Source organism: Salminus brasiliensis, chromosome 1, assembly GCF_030463535.1.
Source record: "Salminus brasiliensis chromosome 1, fSalBra1.hap2, whole genome shotgun sequence".
NCBI classification, from domain to species: Eukaryota; Metazoa; Chordata; class Actinopteri; order Characiformes; family Bryconidae; genus Salminus; species Salminus brasiliensis.
The window spans coordinates 36,691,827-36,711,442 of NC_132878.1; the positions used below are offsets into that span (position 1 = coordinate 36,691,827).

Below are 19,616 nucleotides of genomic sequence, written 5' to 3' on the forward strand. Positions count from 1 at the left end.
ATAAAACCTCTGACAGGGCAAGTGAATAGCACTTATTATCTGGTCGCAGTGATACCTGTCACAGGGGTAGGATACACATATTACACACAGCAGGTGAACAGTCAGTTCTTGGAGTCGATATGTTGGGAGTAGGGAAAATGAGCAAGCGTGAGGATCTGAGTCACATTGACAAGAGCCAAACTGTCATAGCTAGATGACAGGGTCTGACCATCTCCAAAACATCAGGTCTTGTGTAGTGGTCCTGGTATGCAGTGGTTGGTATCAATCAAAAGTGCACCACCAGAAACTCCCAATGCATGTTTAACACCAGAAGATGAAAATGGGTGTGGCTACACAGGTGATAAAAAAGACTGTCCAAACAAAGAATCAACCTCTCTGAGTTTATCCACACAGGTAAACACTTAACAGAGAGAATCGTCGGCACTCTCTGAGTTTATCCACACAGGTAAACACTTAACAGAGAGAATCGACAGCACTCTCTGAGTTTATCCACACAGGTAAACACTTAACAGAGAGAATCGACGGCACTCTCTGAGTTTATCCACACAGGTAAACACTTAACAGAGAGAATCGACAGCACTCTCTGAGTTTATCCACACAGGTAAACACTTAACAGAGAGAATCGACAGAAATCTCTGAGTTTATCCACACAGGTAAACACTTAACAGAGAGAATCGACGGCACTCTCTGAGTTTATCCACACAGGTAAACACTTAACAGAGAGAATCGACAGCACTCTCTGAGTTTATCTACACAGGTAAACACTTAACAGAGAGAATCGACAGCACTCTCTGAGTTTATCCACACAGGTAAACACTTAACAGAGAGAATCGACAGAAATCTCTGAGTTTATCCACACAGGTAAACACTTAACAGAGAGAATCGACGGCACTCTCTGAGTTTATCCACACAGGTAAACACTTAACAGAGAGAATCGACAGAAATCTCTGAGTTTATCCACACAGGTAAACACTTAACAGAGAGAATCGACGGCACTCTCTGAGTTTATCCACACAGGTAAACACTTAACAGAGAGAATCGACAGAAATCTCTGAGTTTATCCACACAGGTAAACACTTAACAGAGAGAATCGACAGAAATCTCTGAGTTTATCCACACAGGTAAACACTTAACAGAGAGAATCGACAGCACTCTCTGAGTTTATCCACACAGGTAAACACTTAACAGAGAGAATCGACAGAAATCTCTGAGTTTATCTACACAGGTAAACACTTAACAGAGAGAATCGACAGCACTCTCTGAGTTTATCCACACAGGTAAACACTTAACAGAGAGAATCGACGGCACTCTCTGAGTTTATCCACACAGGTAAACACTTAACAGAGAGAATCGACGGCACTCTCTGAGTTTATCCACACAGGTAAACACTTAACAGAGAGAAACGACAGAAATCTCTTTGAGATATCCACCAAGGTAAACACTTAACAGAGAGAAACAAAGGAACCAAAGAAGCCATCTACCATTGTCCTAACAAAGGACAGCCAGCTCTTGATGGGCCGAGCTCTAATCACCTTAGGAGCCTTTAGAATTTCAGCTGGACGTCTGATCAGCGTTTCCACAGCTACTTTCTACAAGTCAAGCTTGCAACGGGTGGTCACGACCTGAACGAGAGTAAAGTGAACTTTTCCTGGACCAGAAGCCAGAAAGACGAGCATTCCTAGAAGCAGTACCTGGACGGCACATCAAGAATCTTCATTCTTCAAGGAATGGTGAAAATTCCCTCAAATCAGCTTGAGGACGACAACCACTGGATATTTGAGAAAATATCTGTCACGTGAGACTGAACTTTAACATCTGGGCATAGTTTAGCAAAAGATTTCTTTATCTTAAGGTTTAATGCATTCAAATGTATTATTTATTTTTCTGAAAGAACCAGTAACTGTTAGAGCCTGCAAACTCTGCAAAGATCTGTGAGCGCAGCGATATAAATTTTCTTTGCATGCAACCTCTCTTTCTTAACACTTGAAATACAGCCACATTAGTACATAGTTTAGAAAAGTTGAGCATAGCAGCAGCTTTAACACGTTCTTACAGTCGTCTTCACTCTTTGTTCTTGCACGTTCTGAAAGCGGAACAAAGGCCGACTGATCTCATTTACATATAGTGGCGACCGCCATATTTAAACATTCAAACTCCATACAAAGTAAATCTCCGCCCCTTATCGCGTCATCAAGCCTACTCTTTTCATTGTTTAGCCCGCACATGCGCTCTCTCTCTCTCTCTCTCTCTACCACACACACTCGTAGCTAACCATCTAGCTCTGAGACATTGTAAATATACTGACTGATGGTGTAATTTGTGTTTAGTGTAGTTTGTGTTAATAAATGCTTCATTTATTTACACCAAGTTGTTCGTCTTGATATCATTTAATACTGGTTGTTGCCAATAACTGTAAAAAGAATTCAATATATAGCTTTCTCTAGTTAGAAATAAGTGATTGAGATATTAATGATTTGAACATATATGAGACTGATTTAATTTATTAATGAGACTGATTTATTTAATTATTTGAGAATTCTGAGGCTGGGTATCCACCCAATTTATGATGCCGTTGTGAAAACGTGCCCATTTCCCCCACAAATGTAAAGGATTTAATTGCCTCAATACCAGATGCTACAGGACATTTAGAGGTCTTGTGGAGTCCATATCTCGATGGGTCCGAGCTGTTTTGACAGTGACGGTGTCTACAGTGTAATTGTGTATGTTTCTAGGCAACTTGAGGCCTTTTTTCTGTTAGTTTTGACTTAAACCTTCTGAAGCAAATCTGTACAATTAAGAAGAGTAATCTTTTCAATCAAACAATCAAACAATACCTCTCCTCTGTCATCACCATATCACCATATCATCTTGCCCAATCTCCCTGTCCTATTTTTACCTGGGATCTGCTGCTCTCTACCATGGTCCAGAAAAAGGAGGGAAGGCAGAAGAATGTCCATGTCACAACGATTCACAGTTTCTATGACTACTGTCGCCTGGCAACAATCCGTCCATATACAGTGCACCATCTCTTTTGATTAAAGAACACGAACCAGGACGGCCCGTTCCCTGTGTCTCTGTTTTCCATCCAACTAGGCTGACTTTGTCACATACGCACCGGGTATTACTCAACGCAGGCAGAAATCTATTTAATAACTTGCAGTAGTGCAGCTCTCACGCTCTCATGTCTGCCAATATACTGGGTGAAAGGCACATTTTATAGGAAAGAGGTTCTCTACACCATAAAGCGTCTAGCGCTCAAGCCGAACTGCACCCAAATCAACACTCTAAAGGGTCGTTTAACACAGAAGGTGTTAACTCAGCACTGGAGAAGTTGTTGAAGCTGGATCACCACAATGGTAAAAGGGTTGCTGTTAAATGCCAGCTTAAATGTATATCAGTAACAATGAAATAAATGGAAAAGGCAGTGTTAGCTTAACCGTACCTAGTTTATTCAATCAGTCCTATTATATTCAATCACTACTCATGTGTATTTCAGAGACATTATTGTCATGTTGCATGGCCCACCTCCGCTTCAGCTTTTAGGACAGCTGGTCTCACATTTTCTCTGATGCCTATTTCCCTAATGTTTCATAGTGGATTCTATAAGGAAAAGCTTGCCAGGATAAAGCAGTAAAACAGTACCAAATCACCTCCATGTTTCACATTAGGTATGAGTGCTTGTGTTCAAATGCTTGTGCCAAACATGTCTTCAGTTACTGTGCCAATGTAGTTCAACTTTGGCTTCATCTATCCAAAGCACATTGTTCCAGATGTGCTAGTGTTGGTCTAGGTGTTCTCTGGAACACTTTAGTCTTGCTCTGACAGCAAAGGTTTCCTCCTCACACACCTCCTATGAAAATCAAATGGTAGATGCTGTACTTCCAACTGTTACAAGAGCTACCTGTAGACCCTGTGAAGACATTTTAAGATAGGTGGAGATTTCTATTCTCTTCTAGTCTTCTTCTGGGTTCAATGTGAGTTGAATAATTAGATAATTGCATTATCTGGTATAGCTTAATTATTTTATTCATGATCCAGTTGTAACATGCCCATCTGCGTTAACTTATACCAATGTGATGTAAATGGTCTAAATGGTGATCACAGTGTCATGAAAACTGTTAATAATGTTTTTCCTCTTAATATTAATATATAAAATATTGAAATGACTAAAGTGGAGCGAAAACCTTTTTAGACATCTCTAAATTTTCCATTTAGAAACTTTTGTAGACAACATCACACAGTTGAACAACAGCAGAGAGTGTAGTGGAAAGGAGCTGACTTAGCAAATTAGAAGAGGTGTCCAGAGATTTTGGACATGAATCCACATAGTAGGATATCTATAGGATCTGTCTAGGGTCTATCAGATCAATATTTTCATTTCCTTATATGTTCTTTTAAACCAAGGGCACTGATACTTTTGGAAGGCACTCCAGCAACTCCACTGTGCCCATCCACTGCAGTTTAATGTTCCCTGCACTACAACTCCAGATCTAAGAGATAACCAATTCCTTCATGGTCAGATGTGTTAGTGTAAGAAAAATCTAAATCATGCAGTGCAGGGTTGGTGAAAACTTGGGAATACTATATGGGTGTATATTGTTGCTTTGCCTCTAGAACAGACTTTGACTCATTGTACTGTTAGGATTAAGCCCATTCTTAGACTAAACTAGATGCTTGATGTAATACTAGACCCATTTCTGCAAAACACAATCCTTACTGATTGAATGTCTACACATTTCAGTTCACAAACCTCCAGTCCTCATCCGTGACACCCACAAGATGAGGTCAGCAGAGTACAGATATGGTACATGAGAGCGGCACCTTGGAAATATAAAGATAAAAAGATTGTTAAACAATTAATAATTGATGTACTTAAAAAGAAATTAATGTAATTATAAATGTTCATACTATTGGTCTAGATGCTCTAAATCATGCACCTCAAATGGTTATTTTATATCTTTTTTCACAGACTGGTTTGCAGATATTTTAGGTGTCTTTCAAAATACTACATTTAAACCTAGTCCTGATAACAGTATTTTAAATGGAGACTCTCCATTAAAAGACATGTGCCACTCAATTGCTCGTACACTGCAAGTAGTTGCTGAATACTGACACAGCTTGAATATTCCAATGAATAGAATTTAATATGGTGAACCTGACCATGCTCACTGCGGTTCTGTGGAAAGCTATGCCAGAACTGCATTTAATTACTTTGCTTTAAGCTTTGAGAGGAGATATTATATGGAGTTTGCTGTTAGCCACCTACTCTCTTTCGCTCAGTCGCTCAGAACCTGTTGGAGAAATGCTGCCCTCTTGAGGTTAAGTCATTATGTTTCAGTAGGCTGGACGTCACTATACAGATATAAACGATCAATCAGGAGCAGAAATCTTTAATTATTGATAGGGTCAAATAATTGTTAAAAATACAAAATCAAAATCTTTTGTGTTCATACAGTAAGGTTTCTGTTAAAATACCCCTTTATTCAAGTAGTTATTTGAAGAGAGTTACTCTTAGCACAAAACAAGAAAACAAAATTGTCAGATTTTGAAATACATTTAATTTACCTCTCAGTAATGGAGGACAAAACCTTCAGAAGCCTTTAGTACATGTAAAATGTTCTTGCACATACAGTACATCTTCAGTGGTACAGTCAAATGTGTGATACTGCAGTGTGAAACGTTCATTCAAAGGGTCTGGAAAAACACTTTTCTCAAGACTATGAATCTATTCAATTGACTCTGCAGCTCTAATGAATTTACAATACACAAATTCCATTTGAGTGAACTTGTTTTCTTACCTTTTTCTTACCATACCAGAGCATGCACAATACAGTTGTTCAGTCAGTCAAAGCTCTACAGTTTGCATGTACTAAATGCTATGATTGGCCCTCAGCTATGATGGTACATGACAGAACCAATGGCGACATATGTACAGGAGTAGTGTACAGTGGTTAACACTCGCTACGGCTCTACAACGCAATCACAAACATTCTAGATGTAATCATGAAACCGTTTTTGTTCATTTTCATAATTTTCATGTTCATTGTTTCTGTAATATTTCATGAATCCTCCCACGTTGCTCTGAAAATCTTCCACAACATCTGCCACAACAATCAAGAACTCTAACCAGTCTTTTTGCCTTTCAGTTCAACAAACTGACATACCGTTATCTATCTCTCTACTTCTCTTCCTGCCCTCACTCTCTGTGCTCACAGAGCTCCAAGATCGTGACAGGAGCGAGATTTCTGCCTGAAGAACTTGCCACTCTCACGTTCCTTTTCACGCGGGTATCGCGGCACCAGGCTGGCGAGGAAGCGCTTGGCTCGTGTGGTCAGGCTCTCGCGGCGGCCACCTGTTGCCCCTTCTCCTCCAGCACCCAGGGAACCCAGACTCTCGCCACGAGCTGCTCGAACTGCCAGCTCCAGGAGCTCTGTGGTGCCGTGGTCCAGAGAAGCGGACAGCTCCAGATATGGAGACTCGTATAGAGCAGCGCTGGATCGAGCCTCTGAAAAACAGACAGGGATGAGGAACAAAGTGTAAAATATATATACACAGACACTTCACGTGTCCAAAACTTTATGGACATCCCTGTCAATAGAATGGGACCCTCCTCAGCCTGAGGCTACTACGACCAAAGCTAAGCGTTTGCTGGAAACCTCTCAGCATTGGGCTGTGTGCAGCAGTGGAAAGATATCTGTGCTGGACTGCTGGAGTTTTATTCTATTTTAAAGTATCATTTGGCATCCAGAAAGTCTTGTGGCAGAATGCAATCGAATCTTCACAGCAGGTAAAATCTAGTGAAAAGCCTACCTCGAAGAATTAAGACTGCTTCAGTAGAGAGGTGCATGCTGCCTTTTGACACTCTTAATATTTAAAGAATTATTAGACAAGTTTGTTGAAGCAGTTGCAATGAAAAGCATTTGAATTATTTAACTAACTACAATATTTCTGCTTCTGATCAAAGGGGGCATTACAATGATATAATTGGGAAATAAAGTAGCATGCTCTCTTATCCAAGGCATCAATATTTACACACAGGATGCTGCGTATGCTTTGATAGATGTTTCAGGGTCATGCCCTGACCGCCCTAAAATAGTCTACAAAACAAACATAGACACATGACCTCATTGATAATTTTTTCAGTTTATGTAATAAGTTTATTTATCTAGATATAATTTTGGGGGGTTGTACATTTTAAATGTTTACATTCAGAATCATATTTTGGGCTAGTTTCTGCTTCTTTTGGTCAGGTTTGGAGAAATATTTTGGCAGAAAAACAGGTAAACCTGTTAAAAAAAGTTTAGTCAAATGTACTCATTACTCACATTTTTTAGTTGTTTATCTCAGTTTGGTCAACAGTTTATATTGAGTTAAGTAAATTTTATGAACTGCAGCTGAGATTTCTTAAATACTGAGGAATACAATTTTTGTGTTCCTCTCCTCAGGGCTCCATTGTCAAAAGCCTCCCAGCCTCGTGACATTATGAGATTGGGAAGCTCGAACCTACAGACCTACAGAGTGGTAACAAAACTGTATAACCTTTATAATCTAATGACTTTTTCTTTATTAAATGCAATATAACATCAAATGGAATCTTTTTTTTATGCTTTTGTGTACACCCACGCAACTGGTATTAATCAGTAATCAATGTCAAATCTTATGCCATTAAAGTGGATCAGCTGTCCTGTTTTCCCAGTTACTGCATGTTTTCACCTTTCCTCCTGCTTCCAGGGTAAGAAAGGGAGCAGCAGGAAAGTAGGGGGAGGACATGAGCAGTAGCAAAAAGGTTTTGAGCACAGTCACAGGAGAAAGACAAGTCAAAGACATGTCTCAAGAATGACAAGAAGGTTTTGCACCAGACAAGAGAATATCACAGTTCAAATCCGGCTTGCATTTAGACCCTCAGCGTAAAGAAGTACTGTAAATGGATTATTCAAGTGAGGTGTAACAATGTATTTATTGTGTATTTTAACTGTAATATCACAATTTGGTACTGAGTCTGGTCATAAAGCAATTATTGCTATTAACAACTGTTCGGTTAATATCTAAGTATACAAATTAGGGACAAGGTAACACACTTCTTTATGTCTAAATGGGTCTTAAGTCTGAGGCTTTAGCTTTTTTTGTTTTAAAATCAGCTTAAACTAATGCTAATTTTGGGGGAGGACACAATGGAGCATATGTATTTAGCTTCAGTATATGAGTGAAAATATGAAGAACAAGCATGGGCCAAAGCAAAAATCCCTGCAAATGTTTAGTTGTTGAATCCATGCTCAAACGGCGCTCATGTATGTGATTTCAGCGTTGATTCAACGTCGGTTCCTCACTGAGAATGAGACATTTGAAAGTGCTTTGGCAGCTGCTGCAGATAGCATTCTAATAGAGTCTACAATTGAGTGAAACACAAAACAGAGACATGGTGGTAAATATAGACCGCAGAGAAGCAGAAGGAAGGAAGGAGATTGGAAGGAGAGAGAAAATCAGCCAACTCATTACTGTGGTTCAGGGTGGGTCACAGAGTGCAGGCACTTGTCTTCAGTTCTGCTTTCCTTTCTCTTTCTCTCTCTCTCTCGCTCCTTCTTCTCTTTCCTATCCTCTCTCTCCCCTACGCTCTCCCCCCTCTTTCTCTGAGTCATACTCACCGTGCCCTGTAAACATTACACACAGAGTAGTATAACAGATACCTGGGCCTCTCCAGAAGAAAACCCTCATTATAGAACTTCACCTTTATACCACACTGACACACACACACTTCTAAAGACCTCTCCTGAAAAAAACTCAGACGGACAGAGAGGGAGACGCAATTGGGAATGGATGTGCCAAGCTGATAATCTAGTGGGAACAGATTAAGTTCCACCACCACCACCAATGCTAATTTTCCCTAATTGCCCCAAATTAAAAGCTCCATTAATTAAAGCGTGATACGTCCCCGATGGTAGATACAAAGACAAGTAGAACAGCTAAATCTCTTTGGCTCAAAGAATTTTCTGGAGGGCTGTAAAGTAGCTCGAGTCCAGAAAGAGAGAAAGACAGAGATAGAAAGAGAGAGTTAGAGAGAGCGCACTTTATCTTCCATTTGACGCCTCTGAATGTAATTAACCCCAAATGCCATGTAACATGCTGCAGGCACGTACACACACACACCAACACACACAGCTGAGATTACACACAACAGTCACAAACCCACAGGATCTAAAAGTGTCTATTTGAGTGCATATCTATGTGTGTGTGTCTTTAAACCCAGATGAAAACGCACAAAAATGCAGCCAGTGAGAGCAATCTAAGATTTTGTGTTTTTGCATGTGTGTGTGTGTGTGTGTATGCGTGTATAGTTTCATGTTAAAGCCCATCCTCCTCTCCACCCACACTGAGTGGTTGCTGCTGTTCTCTGCCAGTGTGCATCTACGCTTTCATAAATCTGCCAACATCCCATTCCTCCAGCTGGGACCCACATAGGACACACACACACACACACACACACACACACCAAAAGGAATATTCACACACACTTCCATGCACAAACAACCGCCTGCATACACTCACACATAGAGTCTGTCACCACAGAGACGAAAGAGAGAGAGAGAGAGAGAGAGAGAGAGAGAGAGAGAGAGAGAGAGGGTGAGTGCAAGATTTAAAGAGAGGCAGAGGCAGAGTAGGAGGTTCATTAGAAGACAGCAGTAACCGAGAGAGAGAGAGACAGAAAGAGAGAGAGACAAAGAGCGAGTGAAAGAAGAGGGAGAGATGGGGCAAATGAAGGCAGGGTGAAAGGAGAGCACTGACTGCTTACCACTGATACAAAAAAATGAATTTAAAGGTCACACTGCGCAAAAATCTACACTTGCACAACTGTGCTCAGATATTTTTAGAATTTGAACCGAGCTAGATCTACATTCGAATGATTTGGCTGTGGGCCACACATCTCCGCACTGCATGCTGATCTGAACTGCTGAATTAACTCGCTGTCAGAGAACACATGTGCACTTATGGAAGGGAAGACAGCTTAAACTAACGTCTTTAGTATGTCCTGTTGTATGTCATTATTAGATTTGTGACCTTATAACTTCTCTCTTAATGAGCATGACCACTTAACTGTGTGGAATCTGTGTAAATATCAATACACATACGAAGCTAGCTGGCCATAAAACAGGATGGAAAGGCTTAAAAACACCCACTGGTAATTCACACACAGTAACACCAATTGGAGAGTTCCCTTGAGCTGCCTAGGTAGCTACTGCTGCGATTATAAGTGTAGTTACAATGTTGCATTTTAATTGTGGTCTGCCTACCACAGACACTGATCTTATATTACACTAACCAAAATATGTAAAGAAGTCACGAATATCAAGAGTCAACACCAACTGTGCAGATTATTTGGTTTAAAGTAGTGCTGGGCAATATAAACTGTAAATATCATCCATTTTAACTATTTTATTGAAGATGACCATATTCATACCTGCTTCATGGGTTACCAAATGTGTGTCATTTAATAAGAAATAAGAATGTGCATGGGCTGTTTGTGTGGAAATGGTTTGGTTTCCAGAGAGATGCCAAAACAGAGCACAGGGTTACAGCAAATTATGGCATAAATACATGACTGTGTTTATTAGGCAGAACGGTCAAACCGGAATTAAACAAGCGATTTTTGCTTAGTTAAAGGCAAACCATTCAAATGGCTGAAGAACCAACTGTCCATGAACAGTGGTGTATAGCCACGTATCACGAATCACATCTGTTTAGAGGATAAAGTCTTATATCTGAGAGCACAACAGCTCTTTCTCATTTCTAGTTTCTAGTCTAATTTAAAGGTCTTCGATCCATGTGCATAATGTTTACATGCAGACTGACCATGTGCCTGTCAATTCCTTTCCAGCTCCCTCCCTGACCTGAAAGTGATGGTGAGACTCACATGCTTCTAGTCTGAGCTCATCAGTGCCTGTATACAGAGCTTTTTGGGTGGGATCTAAGCTGACTTTTGGTAAAGCTTTGATATGCATTCTAACATTGGTTTAAGATATAAGGTATAAGATGTAATATTCTTATGGATAGTTAAGCTTTCATTGCACAGTGAACACTGGCTCGCAGAGGACTCCAAAAAGCAAATAAAAGCAGCCTGCCTTTTCACCAGCGTTACAGAATCATGCTGTACACTGGCCTAACTGAGCTTGTGGGCTTGTTTTTCTGGTACCTTGCAATGCTCTAAGGCAATTTGCAACAAAGAGGCTGCATATCACCCTGGCTTTGCGTGATGAGTGTAACACAGCCTTGCTTTTTGCAAACCTGGTGCACCAATGTAATATATATGTAATATAACTGATGTGTGAATTTGTAGAATTGTATTTGGGCTTGGACGTGCCTCAGCCTCGTTTTGAAACCAAAACTTTCCATTCCAAACGCAATGCATGCTCTTGAAGAGATCATCAAATGTGTGAATTTTTTCAAAGCAAGTGAGAGTGTGTGTGCTTCCCTTTAGACACATGAAGCCAGCCAACAACATCTTTTCGAATACCCTCTAAAACAGCATCACTGAAGCTATTTGACAATTCTGTAACATTAGCTAAGAGACGACCAGACTGGCTAGAATCACACTGATAGACGAGGGGAAGGGGCCATCCCACCCAACATCCCTGAGAAGATAAGTTTAGTCATGCTCCTTTGGCCAAGGATTGATCTTGCGATCTCCTGATTACTGGGTTCAGTGTGATGCCTTGCTTGACCACTTAAGAATCACTTTTGTGCTAAGATGCTTTTGGGAGATCCAAACCAAAGCCTGTTTACAACTGGCATTAACATGCATTTTGGGTGATTGATCCCATTCAGATTTCAGGTGTAAACACCCCCAACACGCATTGTGGATCTTGGCTTCTCTTTCCATCTTGCCTTGGCGTATGCATGCTTGCATATTTACTGGGAGGTGAGAGCAGTATTACAGAGTTTGTTTCTTTGTTACGGGAGCACGAGAACCCTCTACTTTTCCAAACATTGTATGTAACCATAAACTGTTAACAGTCCCCCAGAGGGGAAAGTCAATTGTTTGTGGGAGAGTAAAACTGGATCTCATCTGGTAACACTGGGAATGCATTTTAATGACTAATGTAAACAGAATCCAGTCAAATTAGATCCAGATACTTTCCAGATACAAAACAAGTTAATGTTAGGTGTAAACAGGCCCAATGTCTATTACAAGCAGTTATAGGCTCCAAATGTCCATGTACAGCTGCTGCACCACCACTGTTTGCATGACACTTGCCAAATATTGCAAATCCTATATAATGGCTTTTGAAATGTAGCATTATTACAGTGGTGCCATTTAATGACACTCCAATTTGATAACATGTTTTTTAGGAATGCACATGATATCAGAATTATATCAGTATTGGATGGTATTTGCTTTAATATGGAAAAGTACTGGCGTCAGACAGATTTTTAAACCAGCATTTGATTATTTTATTAACTTTAGAAGAGCAGAATATTTACATAACACTGTGCTAAAATGTCTGCATTTGATTAAATTTGCAGATGGCAGGGTCAACTCTTCAGAAATAAATGTTACTATATCTATAATGCTGATCCAGGTAGATACAGAATTTTAAAATGTATATATATTTATGCATTAGCATCAGCAGATACTATGTACATGAAAAAATGTTCATTCTTAAACATTCATTAAAGAACAATCTGCAAAAGGTTTTTCATCAATGCAAAGATCCTCACAAGCAAAGAACCACCTAAGCGTTTAAATGGCTATCATGGCTCTGTACAGAACCCTCTGCCTTTATATAGGAACCATTCAAGAACCATTTAAGAGTGTAAGGGGGTTAAACCGAACATACCTTCTGTAGTGACCTCTCGGGAGCGGACTAAGTCGCTCTTGTTGCCTACGAGGATGATGGGCGTTTGGGGCTGGTTTTCCCTGAGGAGGAGGCGGAGCTGAGCCGTGCGATGGAAGCTGCGTCTGTCAGTCACTGAAAACACCAACACGCATACTTCGCACATCAGCGTGGACAGATCCTGTCACAGAGCGACAGCATGAAAGAGAGAGAGAGAGAGCGAGAGAGAGAGAGAAAGGGAGAGTGTGAGCAATGTGTTATTGTCAGTGTAAATACATGATTCATCTGAAACATACGCAGGAACCATGCTGATTAGATAAACGGCTGCTGGTGTTTCAACACATGTGAGGGCAAAAACAATACCAGCAGATGATCTACTAAGTCTCTTATGAGCAAGAATAATGGAATTTTGTATAAATGCTTATGTTAACATGTAGTTCCTGGTGTACCCCTTTGACGTGACACAAAAGAGCACAAATAGAGAGTATCTGATAGGTTTTGTGCCTTTTGTAATTTTAGAAGACCTGAATATGAAGGCCATGCAAAAGTCCTTATTTGAGCTCTCCATGGTGCTGAACTCCAGTGTTGTCACAGTTACTTTATGATTAGTGAATAAGTTGAATCAGGTGCTTTACAAAAAGAGAAATACACACAAAAAATGTGGTGCTGCATCACTGGAGTCTGAAACACCTGTGCTAAAAAATATGTTTGTTTACCATCAAACTATCCATTTTGGGAGACATGACTGGTATGCTTAACCTAATGAGAGGCTGCTCTTTTGAAAGGTCTGAAAAACTCCCCAAATGTTCTCAGACATTGTTGTCATGACTAGGGTTGCCATATTCAAAATTCACCATGTGAATTAACGAGTAATTATGGGAATCTATGGAAATATTCTAAGCTAACGGTGAGAAGCTTACATATAGATGGTAAAAATATACTGAAGCATAATGTTGGCTAAAATAATTAGATATGATACCGAAACAGTTGAATAGCAAAGCTGCTCCTCAGTCCCGAGTACATGGCACATAACACACTGCAAGGCTATTGGGACCACACCCTCTGCATGCACTGTTCATTGCTCCATCACATGTACAGCATATGTACAGATAATTTCTAGAAACCTGAATAAATAGTATTAATTAATAGTATAAAAGTATTAATTCTTGGTTACAGAAACCCATTGAGACAAACAATATAGGTAGCTAGCCTGCTAATGTTCATAAACTAGTCTCAAATATTTTAGACAAGATTATGCTTCAGTATATTTTTTTATCATCTATATGTAAGTTTCTCCACTTTAGCTTAGAATATTCCCATTTATTCTCATGAATTCCCATTAATTACCCGTTTATTCCCTTGGTACATTTATTGTATTGTTATGCCTTCGTGTCTGCATGGTGCATTGATGATAGTGTATGATACAGTTCCTTTAAATTATCCAATTTTTCTTATTATTTCCAATAAATTCCCCAAATTTCCCCAAATTTCCATGGAAAGTTTACATTTTTGGAATATTTCCAAAGTTACCGGTAATTTACTGGACATTTCACCCCTTCGTAACCCTAGTCATGACAGTCAAATATCATGTCCAAACTGTGAATCTGACCTAGATTAGAACTGTTAGAACTTTTTTTTTAATTTAAATGATTAGAACTGTTGAAGTACATCAGCATTTTTGGGAGAAAATTGACCAAGCCAGTGTGCGCAGAGATTTAACTGGATATACTAAGAGTGCTGCCTGTGGTCTAAACTGTGATACAGTTTTAGTTAATGATTTAAAACTTAGTTATGCTTTAGGTATGATTCTGATTTTCTATATACAGAGCAAGCTAGAACTGCAGTCCAATGTGCAAAAAGGATCCTGTTTGATTTCTTTTTGAAACATCTTCATTATTACCACCACAGCTCAGAAAACAAGAAAGTACTTGTAATGTACTCACTCCTCAAGTAAATTAGTTGTTGGAGATGTGGAGTTGAATACATATCGAGTTTATATCAATGTGTGAAAAGAGTGTCAGTGAGTGGGTGTATATGTGCCATGTCTTTAGGTCTCCTTGTGTTGGCAGCAGAGATATCACGATGGCAGAATTCTGGTACTTGATACAGTTTGAAAATTTGTGCAGATAATGCAAGGTACAAAAGATGTAAAACATACTACCATTATCCGGTTTAGCTAAACTCCAGGGACGTTTTAGTTGCATCAGGGAATATGAAAATACACCCATCTTTTGATGAATGCTGTCTAGTTTCTCAGCTGGAATTGATAACATGAATTACTTTGATTTACCAACATTGTAAGCCTTTGTAAGCATTATAGCTCTATTTTTGCTAGACTCAGAAAAGGCACTGCATGCTGATGCACACACACAACTGGCTATTTCATATAGTGTTTAGTTCTGGTTTTATTATTTTAACCAACAAAAAATTATTACTAGTGATTAAATATGGCTCTTATTAACAGTGGACAGAAATCCCATTATAATATAATATATAAGCCATTGTAAACCTACTAATATATTGATAACCTACTAAAATAACAAATACAAATAACTTTCAAAAACATGCTAATTCAGCCTGCCAATTAATTAGCAGTTTTGGTGCTTTAGTGACGTTGCCTCTATCATCTCTGTATTTTTACATCTGAGTTCTGCTTCTCTAGATATATGTTTTTAGATTAGTGTTATTTGATAACACTAATCTGCCAATACCAGATACCATAGGACCTTCACGGATCTTGTAGAGTGAGCTGTTATGTGGGTGGTCATAATGTTTTTGCAGAAAACTAGTACTTTCTTTTTTGCAAGTTTCGATCTCTTATAGCACCTTGCACTTTCTGTATTACATCTTTCTCATAGTGTTAATATGTTTTTCTTTTTAGCCTTTTTTTTTTTGGAAATGCTCTCTCCTGCCTGCAGAGAAAAGCCATTAGAGGCCTACCAAGTCAGAAAGCCTCCCTGAGAACTGCTTTACTTTCTCCTTCATTAGTGTAGCAACTCCCTGCGGAGCACAGCCAAATCACTAGCCACTTTCAACATATCCACAGCTATTACCCTGCCCTAATAGGCACAAAACACAAAAGCACGCTGGACACAAAGCAGTTGAGTCCTCTCCTGCAATTAATTTCACCTACCTCAAAATGCTGCAAAGGTCAGACGAAATCTGAGACTACTGACAAATTGTAGAAAATTAGGAAAAATTAAGAATGTAAAAGAACGTATACCAACATAATTTTATAATATGTTTTTATAAGCGTATAATGTTAAAGAACTGATATGAAATCACCCAGATTGCAAGTAAATTTCATAAGTATGCATTGCTAGCTGTTATTTTTACTAAAATGTTCAATTAGTCCAATTAGGCTTATGTTATTATAATAGATCATGGGATCTGCTTGAAATTACAAGAGACTGCGGAAGTGGACAATCACTGCGATAATTTGTAAAGAAGGTACTTCAATGAATGCATCATCAATTTTTATGGTGAAGATAGATTGGTCTTAAGCCCTACCCCATGTTTAAAAGACATTGCTTATTCAAGCCTGTCTTACTGACTAATGATTGAATTGCTTTGGTGTATTCTAAACCAGATGTCAAAGTGATATATGGATCATGCACACACTACTTTAATCAACAATAACAACAAAAAAAAACCTAGGCAGTAAGACACTTTTACAGATACTTGGCCACACTGCCAAGACACTAATTGTTAAACTGAAGCTTGGGTACATGAAGAAGGTAAATGTGGTATAGAAATATATTGAATATATGTGTGAGGATATGTGTTCAAATCCATGCTCACACACTCACAGAGGTTTAAAAAGCTCACCTGTCTCCAGTTATCAAATATAAAGATGGTGCTCTCCTCGTCGTCCACGGTGACAGTTCGAACATAGCCCTCCCCTACGAGAAACACACACACACAAAACAGCCGTGACCTAAGAGAGTCAAAGGCTCTCAAGGGAGGGCTGTGTTTTCTTTTTTTCTTCCTTCTCTCAGGGCTTGTGTAACAGCAGTAAGCTCCCTCCAGAGCACAGACCACCACAGCCTGCAGAAAAAACAACTTACATTTGACTGAGCACTGGAGTCTGCTATACTACCATAAGGTCGTGTTTCTGATCTCTATTAAGCAAGTCACCGTGTAGTAAGAGTGTCCATAAACCAGGATATTTGTCAAGTAACTCGACATTTGTTGACAGGTTGATTGGCACATAATATAGTGCGGTCTGCACGTTCGTCTCTGCGTAAATCAATCATTGCGACTATTTGTGTAAGGATCCAAGCGATACATGAGTTTGCAGATAATATCAACCTATGCTGAGGTCCTGTGAATAAATTGATATCACCAAAAATCCAGTGGTACACTGGCACATAAAATGCCATCATGTGCATCAAATCCTGAGCGGTGTAGTTGCAAAAAGCATTAATAGCCCATTTTACAGTGAATTAAACAAACTGACACCGACACTGCTGACACTGATATGCAAATGCACACTTACACCTTGTCTAGTCTCTGAGGCAAAGTATTGCCAATAGAATAGCACTCTCTGGAGCAAATAAACATAAAGCTATCGGCACCATGTCTAGTGCCAGGTGTGGGCTAGAGATCATCAACATCCCAACCAAACTAAAGGCAGAGTTACACCTTCAGCAAGCACCACAACTGTGTCCTTTTTGGCACTGGTTGCCATGCATCAGGTATAAACCTAGCTGAATTTTTGGCTCAGTGAATGCAATCAAATCCTCACAGCGAGGATCCATGGACAGTAGAGACTGTTACTCCTGAATGAGCAGGTGTCCCAATACTTTTGTCCATATAGTGTAAATGATAGTTACAGTGTAATTTTATTAGTTCTGAACTTACATTTCTTTTATATTTAAGACAGGGATGTCCTAACCTGGTTTTTAATCTGTTTTTAATTTTGATTATTGGGCGATATTGATCTGGTCTTTGTGATCCTATAAATAATCCAGTTACACAGTTAGGGTAAAATGTGCTGCTAATAACCATTAAATCACTTTTTAGTTAACAGTTTACATAATCTGACATTCTGGGCTGACTGATTTACTTTGGTAGCGGACTGTTTTAAACTTTATAGTGTGTTTAAAATGGTATAATCTGAATGAAATGTGCTATGATTTGGTTTTCTATAGCTCCTCTCTGTTTTGAACACATTGTTCAAAGACTTAACATGAACATATTTACCCACACAGAATATTTATAACAAAACTTGGTGTTTTTAAGCCTAAGTCAGTTTTCTTGTTTATTTGACTAAAAACTAACAAACATCTAATTTAAGGGTGGTTGGTGTAGTGAAATGGGTACCAATATTGGGTTGATTATATATTTATATATAATCCTTAGGCAAGACTCCTAACACTATATTCTCCTACCTGTGTAACATGATTCAAATGGAAGTCGCTGTATATATAAGAGAATCAGAAAAATGTCAATGTTGAGTCTACATTATCAGTTATCAGACTGTCTAGTGTTGTGAGCACTAATATTGCTCATGAAATGTTCATATCAGCTGTGCCCTACTTTGTATTCTTTAACAGTGTGTAAATCTGAATTAGAGCCCAACCAATATGTCAGGTTTGCCAGTAATCACGGCCAATAATGCCAGCACGTGGTCTAGCCTAGACTAGCCGGGATGAGAACTCAGACTCTTGATGGTTGTGATCCATTATAAATAACCCTTGGTTAGCATCACATACACTACCATGTGAGTGTCAAAGCTAAAAAGGGTCCACCCCTGTGGTCAGATACTTTCTAATGGAGAATGGGGTAGAATGTGACTGCTAGATGGTTTATGACTATATGGATGCAGAAAATCACTGTACCATCAGAATCCACGGACGCAGTCCTGTCTATCTCCCTGCGAGGGCGATAGCAAGCGACGTTTTGCCCACCCCATTCTGGCAAGCAGTGCAATCCTCAGAGGCCCACCCTGCCTCTCCTCAGTGTCTGCACTGATGATCTCATCCTGCGCTGGGATGAAGCTTATCGGAGTGGGGACGTTCCTCCAAGTCCCGGCGTCCAGTCACAGTCATCATTGACCGCTTCCTCCCTTCTGAGCTGATGTTTGAATGGAACAGGGTGCTTCCTCTACGAAGTGGCGGGGCACTGGACAAAGTCATGCTGCACAGAGAACACATCAAATTAGTGACCCGAGACCAGTATTAGGTTTCAGTATCTGAGAAGATCAGGAAACTAGATCAGGACCCTGACAGACTTGTGGTCATCTACTGCTCTCCGGAGAGCCCGAATGTCATCAACACACAGTGCCCACTAGTAAGGGCGAAGCGTTTTGTCATGCTTACACCAGATCATGTTAAAGTGATTTCATCTGATATCTAATATCATTACAATTTGACTCATAACTAGGAAGGAGAGGTGAGCTCAGAGACATCGTTACACTATGAAGCAACCAGCCTTCACAGTCACTGTTACCTAACATGCTAAAAACTGGACCTTTTGAGGAGGGAGGGAGGGGGGGGCAGGGAGACACAGAGAGAGAGACAGAGAGAGAGAGATGAGAGAGAGAGAGAGAGAGACAGAGGGAGACAGAGAGAGAGAGAGAGAGAGAGAGAGAGCGAGAGAGAGAGAGAGAGAGAGACAGAGGGAGACAGAGAGAGAGAGAGAGAGAGAGACAGAGGGAGACAGAGAGAGAGAGAGAGAGACCAGAGGGAGACAGAGAGAGAGAGACAGAGGGAGACAGAGAGAGAGAGAGAGAGAGAGAGACAGAGGGAGACGGAGAGAGAGAGAGAGAGAGAGAGAGAGAGAGAG

At 39.8% G+C, this 19,616-nt stretch overlaps 1 pseudogene; it reads right to left on the reverse strand.

Annotated features, from left to right (window-relative positions):
* Positions 1-5,535: 5,535 nt before the first annotated feature.
* LOC140555291 (GTP-binding protein REM 2-like) lies at positions 5,536-18,967 on the reverse strand (annotated as a pseudogene).
* Positions 18,968-19,616: the final 649 nt, after the last annotated feature.